The 16,519-nt window shown below is 40.3% G+C and overlaps 1 protein-coding gene across 2 annotated transcripts in view; it reads left to right on the forward strand.

Moving 5' to 3' along the window:
- The window catches only part of Tmem45a (transmembrane protein 45A), a 76,218-nt gene that overhangs the window by 18,799 nt on the left and 40,900 nt on the right, over positions 1-16,519 (forward strand). The gene's annotated exons all lie outside the window — the stretch shown is intronic.

Consider the following 16,519-nt stretch of genomic DNA (forward strand, 5'->3'; position numbering starts at 1 on the left):
GTTGCAGCATTTAAATTTTTACTGTAAATGTCTATTCATCATCTACTCCAAATTTCTATTCATCATTTCAATCCATCCATGCATCCATGTGTCCATCCATCCATCCATCCATCCATTCATCTAAGTATCCATCCAAGTAGTTATGTATCCAATGCAGATGTACTGAAATTCTTATTCCAGGCACAGTTCTAAGAGCTTGGAATTAGCTGTGAATAAAAATAGAAAATAAAATTCTGCACTCATGGAGTGTGAAGGGATGGAGTGGGGGTATACCATAAAGCACAAGTCTAATTATGTATTATAGGGAGGATAAAGCAGGAAATGGGAATGCAGCATTGAGGCAGTTCAAAATACAGTGATGCAAGAAGGTCTCATTGAGAAAACAGCTTTTGAATATAGCCTTAGAAGAAATACCAGAGAAGAGGAATTCAAGCAAGATGAGCAGAAAGTGTTAAGGCCCTAAGTTGAAGCTGAGTCTGCTGGGAAGCAGGAAGGCCAGTGTGACTGACAGGGAGGAGAGTCTGAGGTCTGAGGAGGGGAGGTTAGAGAAGTGATGGGGCTAACTCCTGTTGTCCTTGGAGGCCCTTGTGAGGATTTGAACCTTCAGCAGGACATTTGAACATTTCAACAGGATCGCACTGGCTCCTGCACTGAGAATAATCTGAAAAGAGAAAGGGCAGAGCAGAGTCCAGTTGGAAGACTGTAATTGAGGCCAGGACAAGAGTTGTAGCAGTTCAGGTGGTGAGAAGGGGACAGAACCTAGGCATGTTTTGGAGGTAGAGCCAGCACAATTTTCTAATGGTTTGGATGTGGGAGGTGAGAGAAATGAAGGACTAAAATTTTTGCTGTGAGAAGATGAACTTAGCATTCATCTTAATGATAAGAGGACTGGCAGGGCCTATCTACTCAGGGATGTTGGGAGCCATGTTCTGGATAGCTTTGAGTTTGAGAGGTAGTCAACATTTGGTTAGAGAATCTGAGTGGACAGTTGGGTAGAATCTAGAGTCCAGGGGAGAAGACTGGACTAAAGGCAAACATTTGGGAGGACTGGACATATAACACAGTATTTCAAGATTGGAGCAGGATGACATCCCAAAGTATTGAGAGTAGATAGAAAGGAAAAGCATTTTAAAAACTGATCTTTAGGATATTACAGTTTTAAGAAACTAGGATGTTATGAAACATCAAAAGAAATGGAGTGGCCAGTGAAGAGGAAAAGCAAGGAAGAATGCTTGTCAGAGAGGAGGCAGTGATCAACTCTGAAATTCTGTGGCTCAAATAAAATGAGTAAAGAATTAGCCATTGGCAAAATGGAGTTTTTGGTAACTTTGCTGAGAGAGCTAGGATCCTGTAGGAGCAGTAGATAGGGGCAGAATGAAGTGGGGCAAGGTAAGGAAGAGACCATGAAGTTACTGTCAGGTTTTCCCCTTCCTCAGTTGAGAAGATTCAAGCCCCTCAGTTTCCCAACTTCTCATTCATCTTAATTTTGTTTTCAGGTCTATCTTTGTAAGCTGTTTTAAATTCCTTTGGAGTGGGTTAGCAAGTAATCAAGGTGGGATGCTCTGGCAGATGAGTTTGTGTCCAGCCTCTGTTGAGTCTAGGACCTGTGACTACTTCCCCTTCTATCAGTGATAGAAACATGGCCACAGACTTGGTCCTGAGGGAGGTGCTCCTAGGCACATCTGTGCTTATCACCTTAGAAATGGAGGGGCAGCCCCTGCTAGGAGGATGCCCTGGGGTGTGATCATGGAGGCAGGTTGGGGCTTGTTCCATTACCTTGTGAGACCCCAAGAATAACTGTGTTTTAGCACCCATCTTGTTAACAAGCCCAGGGGAGAACAAATAGAAATCTTGAAATTAAGATAAATTAGGATTTCAGAGGAGAACAACAGAGTGAGTACAATTTGGAGAAAGGAAAAAAGAAAGCAAGATACATGAAGCAACCTCCCCAGGTGTAGCAATCATACCTCCAGGGTATGATTGTCCTTATAGTTATGCAAGGACTGAACTGCATTTCAGTTGTGGGTAGGATTGGTGGCACAGGTCTGCAAGCAGCACTCAGGAGGCTGAGATCAGAGGATAAGTGAAGCCAGCCTGGGCTACATCAGGAGATCCTGTCTCAAAAAAGGAGAGGGGAAAGATTTGTGGAATTTGGAAGGTATTTTAGGAGGCTTTTTACTGGGCTGAAGCCACTTAACTTACACACAGCTGGCTTTTGTTGAGAGCTCCCCTGTGATAGTATGAACAGATGTCAGGCAGTGTGTTTATCTTGTTTTAAACTAGCATACCTGTTACTTCCTCCTCCTCCATCTTGTTTATTTACTTGAGGCCTCACCATTTTTGGCTGATGAAAACAATAATTGTTTGGGAGCACAGAATACAGTTTCTAGGTTTTCCTTTGGAGCCGTGTTAAAATGCTAATAGAGGGCTGGCAGCAATGGCTCAAATAGTACAGCACCTGCCTAGCATGAGGCCCTGAGTTCAAACCCCAGTACCACCAAAAAAAGAGAAAAAAAATGAATAAACAGATGTTAAGTGAGTTTCAAGAGGGGAGATACCTTTCTGATCATTTATAAAATGATAAAGGACTCTTTTTAGAAGCAGGGGCAATGTTTGGTAGTATACTTGTCTAGAGTCCATTGCTGCCTTTGTTTGGGATTTAATTGAGTTCAATTCCTTCTCCATGTCCTGAGCTCCCACTGGCAGAATGCATGGATGGGCCCAGGCAATGTTTGTGTGTCTAGCTGAGGCAGGATGTGGTAGGATGAGCTTTAAGATCCCCTTGTGGTGTCTGCTCCACCTTGGAAGAGTGTCTTTACATTTCAGTATTAGCATCTCTTTGGCTGGGCCTGTGGCAGTGCCAAGTCAGCTTCAATATACACGCACAGACATGCCCTGAGGTTGTTCACACTATCTGTCACTTTGTGCCAGCTGGATCTGGCCTCCTTCTGTCCACTCAGGCTATAGGAAAGGAGAAATTCTAGCACCTGGGGGCTGCTGGGACAGGTGAGACTGGCCTTGGCACCTGGTTGGGGTGGCCAGAGCTTACTTGCCACAATCAGCTCAGCCCTCCTTGCAGCAGGGCTTAGTACAGCTGTGGGTCCACTTTCCATGTCTGAATTATCTTTCTGACCAGCTTAGTAGTATGTAGAGAGGTGTATGTTTTTAAATGTTTGTTTGTTTCAGGTTGAGTGAGAGTTCTGTAGAAACTATCATTTCCTAAGCCCCTTTAATGCCAGTATAATGGTTCCCCAGTGATATACCCAACCAGTTTTGTCTAGCACTGAGTTCAGATCAACGCTTGGGAAGACAAAGGCAAACAGTAGCAGGAAAGTAAATGCTGAGGATATGGGTAGTGGGCGTACCTCCACAGACGACAGCAACCAGCTTCCCACCTCTTCATACGTGGCTGGGAGGCCATTCTTCTTGGACTGTATGCTGATAGGATGGCAGGTAGAGTAGTGCCACACAGTGGTTGGGGCTGACTTGTTTCTCAGGGCTGTTTGGGGATGCATTGTCACTCTCTTGATTTTAGGACATTTTTCTTGGGTACCTGGACCTTACTCTTGTGTGTTTTATTATTTATTTATTTTTAATGGTGCAAGGGCCAAAGTCCCATCTTCCACTGGAATTCACAGAAACATTCACACACATAGGCTGCCCTTGGCCTTTATTTGTACTCAAGGGCCCTGAATCCTTCCAGGCTGTTGGGCTGTGGCTGGTGCAGCAGTTGCACCTGCTATACTCCATGTACTTGGCCCTGTCAATGTGAAATCCTTTTTATTTGTTTATTTTTCATTTATCTTATGTTTTTCTGCAGTTGTTAACCCATACTAATTATACAAATAATAAGATTCACTATGATATTTCCAGTCACCCATGCATCTTGAATTGATATTTCCATCCACCATTATTCTACCCTCTTTTTCACTCTCTTCTCCCCTTCTCCCTCTGGCCCTCTTCTCATTCCCTAATAATCCCCTTTCCTACTTTTAGATCTTTTTTTTTTTTTCATTGACCACCTATGAGAGGAAACATGTGATACTTGACTTTCTTTGTCTGACTTATTTTGCTTAATGTGATGCCCTATCCATTTTCCTGCAGGTGAGAAGACTTTGTTTTCTTTGTGGCATGTACCGCTGTGCATATGTATCATATTTTGTTTATATATTCAACTACTGACAGGTATCTAGGCTGATCACACATCTTAGCTATTGTGAATAATGTGGCAATTAACATGGGTATTTGGGTACCTGTTTTTTAAGCTTGGCTTCATTTCCTTTGGATATATACACAGGAGTTGTACAGCTGGATCATATTGTAGTTCCATTTTTTAGTTTTTTCAGGAACCTACATACTAATCTTTGTAGTAGTTGTACAAATTTATATTCCCATCAAAAGTGTAAAAAGGTTCCTTTTTCTTTACATCCTCACCAGCATTTGGGTTGTGTTTTTTTTTTTGGTTTGGTAACAACCACTTTAACAGGTGTGAGACAGTATCTTATTGAGGTTTTGATTCTTTGTATTTCTTTTTGTCTTTATTTCATTTATTTCTGCCTTGAATATTTGTTGTTTTCCTTCTGATTTTGGATTTGTATTATTCTTTTCTAATACTGTGAGATGCATCATTAGAGTGTTTATTTTAAATCTATTTTCTATTTTGTCAGATATAGGCACTCATTAGTATAAACTTTTCTCTCAATCCTTTTTTCTGTATCCCTAAAGTTTTACTATATTGTTTTCATTTTTTTTGTATCAGTGAATTTTTAATTTCCACCATGACTTCTTTAATGACCCCCTGATCATTCAATGTGTGTTTTTTAGTCTCTGTGTATCTGTATAATTTCTATGATGTCTCTTGCTGATTTCTAATTTCAGTTCAATGTTATCAGAGATGGTACAGGATATTATTTCAATTTTTTGAATTGGTTGACTTGTTTTATGGCCTAGTATATGTTTAATTCTGGAAACAATAAAAAGACTTATTTGATCTATAACATAATTTAACTTTGATGTTTATTCATTTTTCATCTAGATGATCTGTGTAATGGTGGTTGGGGGGGACAGAAGGATACCAACACTGCAGTCTCTTGTCCCCTCCAGGCCAGTATAACCAGGATTCTTGGCTTTGTGATCACACTATAAAGCTTAGCATTGCTTTGTCATACCTACCACATTCTGACATGTTTACATGATTTCACATATTCCTGACCTCCCAACTTTACTACATCCTCGGCATAGCTTACAATATTGCTTCTTATGAAATGCTTGGAGGCGTTGTGAAGTGCTTTGTTGATGCTGTCTGCTCACGGTACTGTGACCCAATATCTGGTTGACTGTTCTGAGTGGGATGCAGACATTGCCATAGTACACTCTGTCTTCTTTCAGCCCTTTGGGTTGTGTAGCACCAGGTAGTGCTTCTTACATTTAAGTAGGGCTATGAGCCTGGTCATCAGTCTCCATTTATCCATTTACTTATTAGACAATACCACTCAAGATACACTGGGTACTGGGGATATAAAGATAAAAAGGTATAGTCTCTCCCTTTCAGGAATTTACAGTCCAGTGAGGGAGACTCTTGAAGTAAGCAATGACGAATGAATGAGAAATTCCTTGATGGTGCCTTAGGAATGCAGGAAAGGGGAGACTTTCACACTAGCAGGGTGGGTCACAGGAGATTCCTTGTCTGAGATGAGATGACTTCTGAATGGAGTCTTTATCTCTTTTCTCCTCCTCTTCTTTCTGTTCTTCCTTTTCCTTTGGAACTGAGTTCTGTAGGATATATGTTAATTGGTTGAGGAAGGGAAGGGCTGTAGGCAGTGGGAAGCTGTCTAGAGTCAGGGAGGCATGTTGAAGAGCTTGGCATGTTTGGAGAATCACAACTGGATCATTTGATTTGGTCCTAGAGATTGGGCATCAGCAAATGAGGTCACTCTAGGAAGGGGAGGAGACTCTCTCCTTAGCCTGCCCTGGTCAGGCCATACTTTTGGAGGGTATAACTGTGGGAAAATAAACAATAGCTCTAGAAGCTCTTTAATGTGTCACCAGGAGAAGAGAGATTTTGATTTGCAGTTGTTTTGACTAACCTTTATATGTATGATTCTGAGTGCTGAAGAGGTGGAGGAAGAAATTGCGTTCCAATCCTACTATTTTCACTTCAAAGACAATGTGATCGTGTGCAAGTTACAAGACATCCCCAAAACAGTATCTATTGGTAAAGGTGGTTCAAATAATACCTACATCATCAGAGTTGATGTGAGAATTAAATTGGTATGTGGAAGAATTTAACATAGTTTATCATTTTTTCTTGTCTTTTTAAAAATCTCCTTTCCCTTCTTTCTTCTCTTCCTAATTCCCTTTTCCCTTCATGTCTTTATTAAATAAATAATATATGTCAGAAATCCTGCAAGATCTACATTGTCTAGTATGGTAGCCACTACCCAGGTGTGACCATTGAGCACTTGAAGCATGACAAGTGTCAATTGAGATGTGCTATCAGTGTGAAATACACACAGAAGTCAGGTAAACAACACTCTTCCTTGTCTGCATATCATTATTTCCAGGTCATGTCTTCCTCAGGGCAGGAGACTAGAGACTGAGTCTGTGGAGGTTTTTCCTATAGAAAGGAGGTTTCTAAGGTGAGCCTCAGTTTCTGACTGGTGAACCTCTCTTTCTTCTTGTAGTGAAATTCTCATAAATGACAAAATCTTTCTTTTAAATTCTTACTCTCTGGCCTTATTTTCCTCAGCAGTTTGGGAATGTCAACTTGGTACAATAAAAGGAATATAAGCTAATGTATAAATAATTTGTCATATCAATCACATTATTAAATGGTAAAATTTGTTTAAATAGAATATATTTTTAAGCTTAACTTCACCAGTTGCTTTTTACTTTTAAAAATGTGTCTACTGGGAATTTACAGTTACTTACATGGTTTTCATTTTACTTCTTTTGGACAGTATTGTGCTGGCTGCTGGGAATTCAATGGCAAACAGAAAAACTACTTTGTTGTAGAGCTTATAGTTTGTGAAGAAAGGTAGAAAAACAATAGAAGGTCATTAAAATAAGCTAAAAAGCATTGCATTTATAAAATTTACTTTATAATACATACGTGAAGGTAAGTTTCTGTGGAGAGAAAACAGGAAGACCTGTTTCAGATTGTCCGGCCAAGGAAACCCTCAGGAGGAAGAGATATTAATGCTGAGCCCTGAGGAAGGCTCTCATATAGTTGCAGGTAAAAGTGGAGACAGAGCATGACTGGCAGAGCAAACAGGCTGTTACAAAACAGATACTTATCAAGTTCACCCAACACCAAGCTGTGGACAGCAATGGTGAGGGGAAAGGCAGCAGAGGCAAGTCCCTGAGGGTGCAGGGACAGGACTTGGAATGGTCCTGAGAGTGCCTTTTCCCCTTTCTTCTCTCCATCTCAGGGCCAGCATGACCATAGCCTTGACTATGCAGGTCCCCTGGGCAGGTCTGTTCTCCCTTCCAGGTGGGTAGTCGGTAACATGAACATTCATCCCTTACTCTCTGTTCTCACAGCCCTGTTATGACTAAGACTCATCATCTCAGAAATAATCATCTTCAGTAGTCTTTTAATTGGTTTCCTTGCCTGCAGCCTCTTTCTCCCTTTGGAATGTTCTGTGTGACTGACAAGTTAACCTTGAAATACCATTTAGATCATGTAACTTCCTCACTCCCCAGCTTTTCCCAGCATCTTGCTGGCACAGGAGTAGTTTTCTGGAAGGTGCTGTACTGCTCTCACATTTGCCCTCTACCTTTTCCTCTCACAGTTTGCAGAGAAGCATGGTTGTAGCTGACCTCCTTAGCTGAGATTGGGAAGACTTTAAAGCTTAATTTCTAGCCATCTTGGCATATTCCTACTCCTGTTCTGCATTGCCGTTTGGGTTAGGCATGCTAGAGTCATCCTTGGCCTCAAACACTGAGGGCATTGTCTCCTAGGGAAGGGTGACAACACATTGGCAAGAGTTCAGGCTCAGGTGTTGTCATACCTAATTCAAACCCCACCTCTGCCATCAACTGTGGGAACATTTTATATAAGTCATTTATCTTTTCTAACACTCGTTTCCTCATCTGTTAATACCAGGAAGCAAATAGAAATTTTACCCCTTGGCATTGGGCAATTAAGATGAGACATTCTATGGAAGACATTTCATAAGTGCCTAAATCCATAATGAGTCCTTAATCTATATCCCTTCTTTAAGGCCGTGGTTAGCCATATATGTATGTAGTGATTATAGAGATCCCTGTGGCGATTTCTGGCTTTCTTTCTGCATTCTTATTGTCAATTAGCAATCTTTTTATAACTGGTATTGAACTGTGATCCAACATTTCTTTTGTGGTGGCACTGACCTGAAACATGAGCTGGGGACACTAAATTGTGGTATCATGGAGCTGGGTAGAACCTCCCGAGGCCATCCAGTATAGAACGCCTGAGGTTCCTTAGGGTATCCAAAGTACAACCAAAGGAATTTGTTGAAAACCTTCTATAGATCTTTGTGAGGTCTGTTATTTTTCTTGCCAGCTGGAGAGCTGGCTCCTCTACCCATCATGAAGTCATATAGTTGCTGGTTTATAATTTGCCTTTGGTCACTCTTAATTAAATGACTTTTTGTTTGTTTGTTCGTTTTTCTTCTGTTAATGCAGAGCAGTTTTTAAAAAAGGCTTGAAGTCAGGGATACAAGACAGGAGACTGGGATTCTAGTCACCTCTCAGCTCTTCTTCCTTTGTTCTAGTCTTACTTTGTAAGGTCTTCCATAGGGTTGAGTGGGTCACAGAGTTGGAAGTGTCAAAAGTCTCACACAAATTTAAGGTGTCATTATTAGTCTTTCCTCACTTATTTCTTTTGCTGGGACTTGGTACTGGGCCCATTGTTAGAATGAGGAGACAACTTGAGCTCTTGTTACAGGAAAATATTCTTTTAGATAGTACAATATAGCAGATAGATTTAAGGCAAGTAGCTATAAACAACTCTGTTATTTTAAATGGGAAAACCCCTATAACCTGCAAAATAATTCTAAGTTTTTGTTTTGTCTTTCCAAAAAAAAAGGTCCACTAGTTTTGCAACAGAATGGTCACAACAAATTAATCTACAAATAACCAAAGATTTCAGATTCTGCTAAGTAATGAAGCAGTCCTTTTCAAACTATGAAACCTTAAGTGGAAGGAAAACTTTCATTCAATATTGATTTTTTTGGGGGGGGGTCATTTCTCCCCCCACTTCCCCCCCACACTTCCAGGCAGAGCCTGTTCTGCCCTTATCTCTAATTTTGTTGAAGAGAAGACATAAGCATAATAAGGAAGACAAAGTGTTTTTGCTAGTTGAGTTAAGGATAGCTACACAGAGAGATTCCTAACATTGCTTCCATATACAAATGTGTTATAGCCCAAGTTGATTCATCTCTAACTGATCTTTACCCTGGTTCCTGATCCCCTTCTCATGACTTTTATATTTGCAGTCACAGGCAGAAAGTGAGTTAAAGTGGCTAGAATATTTTTCCTAACTGTTTTTTATCAAGATGTTAAAATAACATAACTATTTATGTCAGTATCTTCCAATAGACATTTAAAACACACAAATGTCATTTATTTCTTTCTTGTTTTGGAGCAGTACTGGGGTTTAAACTCAGGGGCTTATGTTTCCTAGGCAGGTGTTCTACCGCTTGATCCATGCCTCCAGGTTGTATGTATTTTCTAATAGGGTTTCACATTTAGGACCATGATCTGCCTATTTACACTTCCTGCATAATTGTGATGGAGCCCAGCTTTTATTGGTTGAGATGGAGCCTCACTTTTTGCCTAGATTGGCCTCAAACTGTGAACCTCCTGATCTATACCTCCCCAGTAACTAGGATTAAAGACATGAGCCACCTTGCCAGCAGCTTTGTTCTATTTTTTCTGAACTAGTAACCTCCCAGTGATTCAGTGGTTCTGGTGTCAGAGTTCTGGAAATCATGAGGAGGTTTGGAAATCACCAATGTCTTAGCCTTACCAAACATGAGATACAACTATTTTAACATCAGAATATTTCTGGGGTTCCATCCCATCCTATCCTGTAATTTGATTGGGGCTGTACTGTCTGTATGTATTGATTGAGAAAAAAGTCATATCCATATCAATCATGTGGCCTCTGGCAACGGAGCTGTGGTCCAGGGGTCTTCAACTTACCTGGTGGAACCAACATTTTAGACCAAATTTCAAATTATATAAATGAGGCAAAGGGGTACTTTTGGTTAAGAAATATCATGAGTATAATTCAGAAAAGCACAGGATGTTCAAATAGAGGTTTGAAAATATCCAGAAATCACAATTAAATCAATTCAGGACACTGCGTAAGAGTCTGTGGATATTGCTTGAGAAATCTCCACCCTGAGATGTTGTAATTTGCATTACTTAATAGAAATACCTTTATTGGTTGCCAGATAAAGTACAAAATGCTTAGTGAAACTTGAATGTCAGAAAACACATGCAATATGTGGGATATACCTGTACCAAAATATTACTAGTTGCTTGTGAGAAAGTCAAATCACATTGTGTCATGTACTTTTATAGTTGCTGTTGCTATTGCTGAGTGTGGCTACTCTACTTTTTGATGTACACAATGCTACTACGTGCTGAAATGCAGGGACTGAAAACATGGGTGACATTCCTGTACAGTTGCTATCACAGATCACTGACACATTTTTGTGGGACATTTAATAGCAGTGTCAAAGGCTGTAAGGTTCTGTGTTAGGTTTTTTCAGGCAGTCTTGTTCTTATTTATGGACACACAAGTTGACTTACACAGTGGCAGGCTACGAGGCAGTTCTCATTTCCTGTTTATTCCCCCTGTTCTTTAACATCGACCTTGCCCTTCTGTGAGGTGGGGGCAGAATCAAAGGTATTGATTTCTTTGGATTGAAGTATTGACCAAGTGTTGAATCAGGGGACAAGAAAGAAGGTAGAGGGAGACTTCAATTCCCCTGCCAGTAATTACCCCTCTACTGAAGTCAGAACAATTTCTGTGGTGCATGCCAAACAATAAACTACCCAACTTCAAGTTTTCTTGTCTGAACTTGAACTTTAAGGAGACTGGAGTTTAGATGTCTGTCTGTCTCATTTTTTTTTCAAATAGTTTTGCACTCTTCTAGGCAAGGTTCCAAAAGAAAAGCTGTCACTGGAATATTTTTTATTTATTTAACTTATAAGTGTATCATTTATTCAAAATCAATGATTTTGTTCCAAAATCATGTAGCATACTATGACAAAGCCAAAGAAACAGCCTATTTGAGTGAATACTCACATTATAGTTCTGTTACAGAGCAGACCTAAGTGGAAAATGGGATTTAAAAAAAAAATCCATCCAAGAATTGTTATTTTGAAGGTTCATTTTATAACGGTCTGTGGTGGCGAATGCCATATGTGCTCATTGCTTTTGACCTCAAATGTTTGGTAATGGAGCAGAGGATTTGGCTTCAGTAGACAGGAAGAAATTAAAATAGGAGTTATTTTTTGCAGTCTTTAACAATTAAAAGAAGAAAGTAAGGACTACTAGGCAGTAGCACATGACTTTGAGAAATGTGTTTAATCCCATTCTTTCACAGGGCTGTGAGTTAGTCCCACTCAGCATTGTTTGATTCTTTCATCAAACTTTGTTGAGTGCAGGCTTGGTGCTTGGATGAGTTAGGAGCTCATGCGGTAGTGGAAAGAGATGGACAGTAAAAGAGGTCATCTCAGCATGGAGTTTGGGGAAATGCTATGAAGGAGGAGAGTGGAGGTATTGGGAGAGGGAGTGGTCCACTTTAAAAAAGACTGGAAATTCAAACTCCAGGAAAGAGTCACCTCCAAGACCAGGACTTTCACCCTTAACTGGTCCCTCATGAGTCTTGGGGTCACAGAGTTGAATTTCTCAGGACAGTCTTCAATTCTGATATCTTAATCTATCATCAGAGCCTATGCAGAAAAACCATATCTCTTTTTAATCCTTCCCAACTTTTTAAGGGAAGATTTCAAGCAGATACAAAAGTAGAGAAAGTAATATAATGTATCCATTGTCCAGTTTCAACAACAATTACTAGCTCACCACCAACTTCATCTATTCTCCCACCCACTTCTCTCTATTCCCCAGATAATTTTTATGTCAGGGTTCTCCTGAGAAATATAATCCAAAATGTGTGTGTGTGTGTGTATGTGTGTGTGTATGTGTATGCATGTGTGTGTGCACACAGATAAATGGTCTTGAACTTATGATGGTTGGACTAGATTTTTTGACTTTATGATGGTGCAAAAGTGATACCCATTTGGTAGAAACTGTACTTCGAATTTAAGTTTTTATTTTTGTCTTAGGTTAGTAACATGCAGTATGACTTTCTCTCACAGTGTTGAGCAACAAGTGTGAACTACAGCTCCCAGTCAGCAACTTATTACAAAGCTAACCAAATGATACTCTACAGTATACTGTGATGCCCAGCTGTCATGTTCAATGGGTTAAGTGTTGTGCTGGTTTGAATGTTTGAATGTGGATTGCACTGAAGTGTTCATGTATGGAAAACTTGTTCATCAGTGTGGTGATTTTGGGAGGTGAAGCCTAGTGCAAGGTTGTTAGGTCACTGGGGACACTGCCCTTGAAAAGGATTAACATAGTTCTCGTTGGATCCCTGCTGGTTCCTAAGAGAGCAGTTATCATAAAAGAGTAAGACTGGTCCTTCCCCTTCCTTTAACCTCGTGTCTTTCCATGTGACCTCTCCATATTGTTTGCACTCCCACCATGATGCTGTATTCCATGATGGCCCCACCAAAGACTGAACACATAGGGCTGCCTAACTTTGAATTTTTAATGTCCATAACTGCAGGCTAAATAAATCTCTTTTCTTTATACATCAATTAGCCTCAGATATTTTGTCACAACAATGGAAAACTGACTTATACTGAAAATTGGTACTGAGAAGTGGGGTTGTTTCCATAACTGTATCTGAAAATGTGAAAACAGCTTCAGAACAGTAATGGGAAGAGGTTGGAAGAGCCTGGAGGAACAGGCTAGAAAAAGCCTAGAATGCTGTAAGCAGACATTTATGGGCAATTTTGATGAGACTCTAAAGACAAGGAGAGTAGGAAATTAAGATTCTATTGCAAATTAGAATAAAGACCATGCTGATTACACCATAGCAAATAACTTGGCTGAACTGTATCCATGCCCTAGAGTTTAACAGAATGCTGGATTAGTTCAGCTGATGGAAGAAATTTCAGATCAGCAAAACATTGCGGTTGTGACATGGATATTATTGACTACTTTTGGTGAAATTTATAGTAAGACTCTGGAATAAAAAGAAAGAGACTGGAAAAATTTGGAAAATTTTCAGCCTGAGCAGGAAGGAGCATATAACGGTATGGATAAGTGATTCCTAAGCAAAGAGATTCACACAGGTGCTAATTGTCAGGACAATAAGAAACAGGCTACGAGGGGGCCTCAGAAATCTGCATGGTCACCCTTCCTTCACAGGCCCAGGGACTGGAATAGCTCAGTTGTCTAAAGGACAGAGCCCTGAGCAGTGCTCTGGGCGAGTTCCCTGTCCTGGGCCATCTCAGGATTCCGCTGCCCATCCTGTGGTGAGCACTCTGTGGCTGCAGTCATAGTGGAAGTATTACCAGGAATTTTGGTTGGGGTCCTTGGTCCTTGTGTTCCTGTTAGAGAATTCATACAACATGCAAAATATAGTGAAAGCAAGAGCAAAGTTTATTGTGAATAGTAAAGTTTACTAAGAGAAGGAATACTATGCTCCCGTAGAGGAGAGTGGGTTGTCTTACAGAGACTGATGACACACTTTTTATGTCCTAGCTTTATTGGGATTTAAGGAAAGTTCTTTTTTTCCTTTTTGGTGGTAACTGAGGTTTGAACTCAGGACCTTATGCTTGCTAGGCAGGTTCCCTACCACTTAAGCCATACTCCCAGTCCTTTTTTGCATTAGTTATTTCTCAAATAGGATCTTGTGTTTATTCCTGGACCAGCCTGGACTATGATCCTCCTATTGACTCTTCCAGTATAGCTGGGATGATAGGCACATGCCACCCGACCCGGCTTGTTGGTTAAGATGGGGTCTCACTAACTTTTTCCCTGGGCTGGTTTTGACCTGAGATCCTCTGGTTCTCCACCTCCTGAGTAACTGGGATTATACAAATGAGCCATCATGCTTAGTATTAAGGGAAAGTTTTTAGGGAGCCTGTTATAAATTTACCATGAAAGCACTGGGGTTTTTGTCAGTTATATCTCATCATAAACCCCCTCCACAATTCTTCTATGATACATTTTTGCTGTCTTGGTTTTGTCCTTATTTGTTCATTTTCACTTTGGAACAATACTTTAAGACAACACCTTATATTCACATGTAAAATCCTCTCTTACCAAGAAAATGTCTTCTTACTTATAACTTTCTTAGGTCTCCTCATGCCCTACCATATTCAATCACTGGCATCTCAGCATGACCTTGAACACAATCCTTCTGGGACATCTCTTAGCTTTCTGGTTTTGCCCTTACCTGTCTGTTTCCATTTTGGAACACTCTTTTTCTTTTAGAAAAAAACCTTATTTCCATACAAAAGCCTTTTATATCTAAACATTTTTAATAACCTTTTCTTTACATCTTTTCATCTTTTGCTTATTGGTTTTTTTACCTTATTTTTAACCCAAACTATATTTATGACAAAATGAGACAAATAAAGATCATCTGTCCACACACAGCTACAGATATTATGCAGATTTGCTGCTTAGATTTTCAAAAGGGTACCTTTACACTTTGATTTTCCTTTAGTCTCACATGAGTTTAAGAGTTACAGAGTGTTACATTCTAACAGGGGCTGGCTAAGATAAGACAAACTTCCTTCCAAGTGACCTTGAACAGTAAACTATCTTAGTACAAACAAGAAGGCAGAAGGGAGAGAAAATACACAAAAAGCCCAAAATCTTTACATGTTAAACCCTGTGTTTGCAGTTTAGGAAGACAAATTGATGTGTAATTATTTGAGAAGAGGAGGAATTCTCCACTGTTGTACAAGATTTGCAAGGTAATAGTCTGGAATGTGAGAGTAAAAGTGAAAGGTATTCTCCCTATATCAGTAAGGAGTCTGGTAAGCTTATCAGAATCAGAGGAGAATAAAGTTAATCAGCTTCTTTGAGCCCCCTGGCTTGGCTTACAAAATATGCCACTGGATTCAGGTTACCAGGTCTGAGGGCCAGAAAGTTCTTGTCTCGTTAGAGAAGGAATTAAAGAATGGACACAGAAGAGACATAAGCAGGAGCAGGGTTATTAATACAAAGCACAGCAAAAGCACACCCTCTAGACAAGAAGGTGCTGAGGGTCCCAAGACCTTAGGTTTTTAGTGGTGTCTGTAGACATGGAACCATCCGTCCTGGAAAACTGGCTTATGTATCATTAACTTTTAGATACTGATCTATGTGTCATCAACTTCTCCCACATGTCTAGAAGGGGTCCTTGGATGGTCTATTATTTTTGCGGACTGGTGGTCAGCAAGACCCTGCTGCTTGTCTTGAGTCATTCTGTTGACATCAGAATGATTTATCAACACTCAAGCCATGGTTCTCAGTCATCAGATTTCTTAACTCCCTGCCTAGCCCTGACATCAGAAGTGGACTCAGATATGGCTTGTGCCAGTGGCTGAGCTTGGTGACATTCATGTTGTATTGATTTTGCTAGAATGAAAGAGTTATGGGTTATGGCAGTTTCCACTGAAATTTCAAAAGAAAGCCTGAGAGGCCAGGCAGAGATTTGCAGACTGAGCTACCACAGAGGGTCCTCAGTGGGCAATGTCTAGTACAGCTACAGGAATGAAGGAGCTCCTGGGACTTTAGAAAGGTACAACCATAAGCAGGGTGCAGTGCCAGCCTTGGAAAACTGTAGACATTGGAGTTCGGCCAGAGACAGCAGCTATGTGGGCTTTGATCAGCTAAGCCATGGGGGTGTGGCTTCTGAGCCTTGTGGGTTTACCTCCTACCACAGTATGTACAGGATGCTGGATTAGAATTTAAGATTTACTGTCTGCCCTGCTGGTTTAAGTCTTGCTTTGGGCTGGTTATTCCCTTCTGTATTTCTCCTTTTCGGAACAGCACTGTTTATCCTATTCATGTTTCACCATTGTATTTTGCAAGCCAATAACTTGTGTTTTTTTTTTTTCAAAGCCTTGCATTTGGATGGAATTTTCTTCAAATCTCAGAAGAGACTTTAAACGTGAACTTTTGGCTGATGCTAGAATGAGTGGAGACTTTGGAAATATTGGAAAAGGAGTTATTATAGTTTGCATTGTGTCAGGACACCAACCTTAGGGGAAAGAATGCCGTGGTTTGTATGTGGTTTATCACTCAAGTCTTCATGTCCCCAGCTTGGTTACACTGTGGCAATGTTGGGAGATAGTGAACCTTTTAAGTGAATTTTTAACACCCTAGTTCAAAGACATATGATTATTGGGGACACTGCCTTTAGAAGGGAAATGCATCATTCTCATGGAACAC

This window comes from Castor canadensis, chromosome 5 (genome assembly GCF_047511655.1).
Source record: "Castor canadensis chromosome 5, mCasCan1.hap1v2, whole genome shotgun sequence".
NCBI lineage: Eukaryota > Metazoa > Chordata > Mammalia > Rodentia > Castoridae > Castor > Castor canadensis.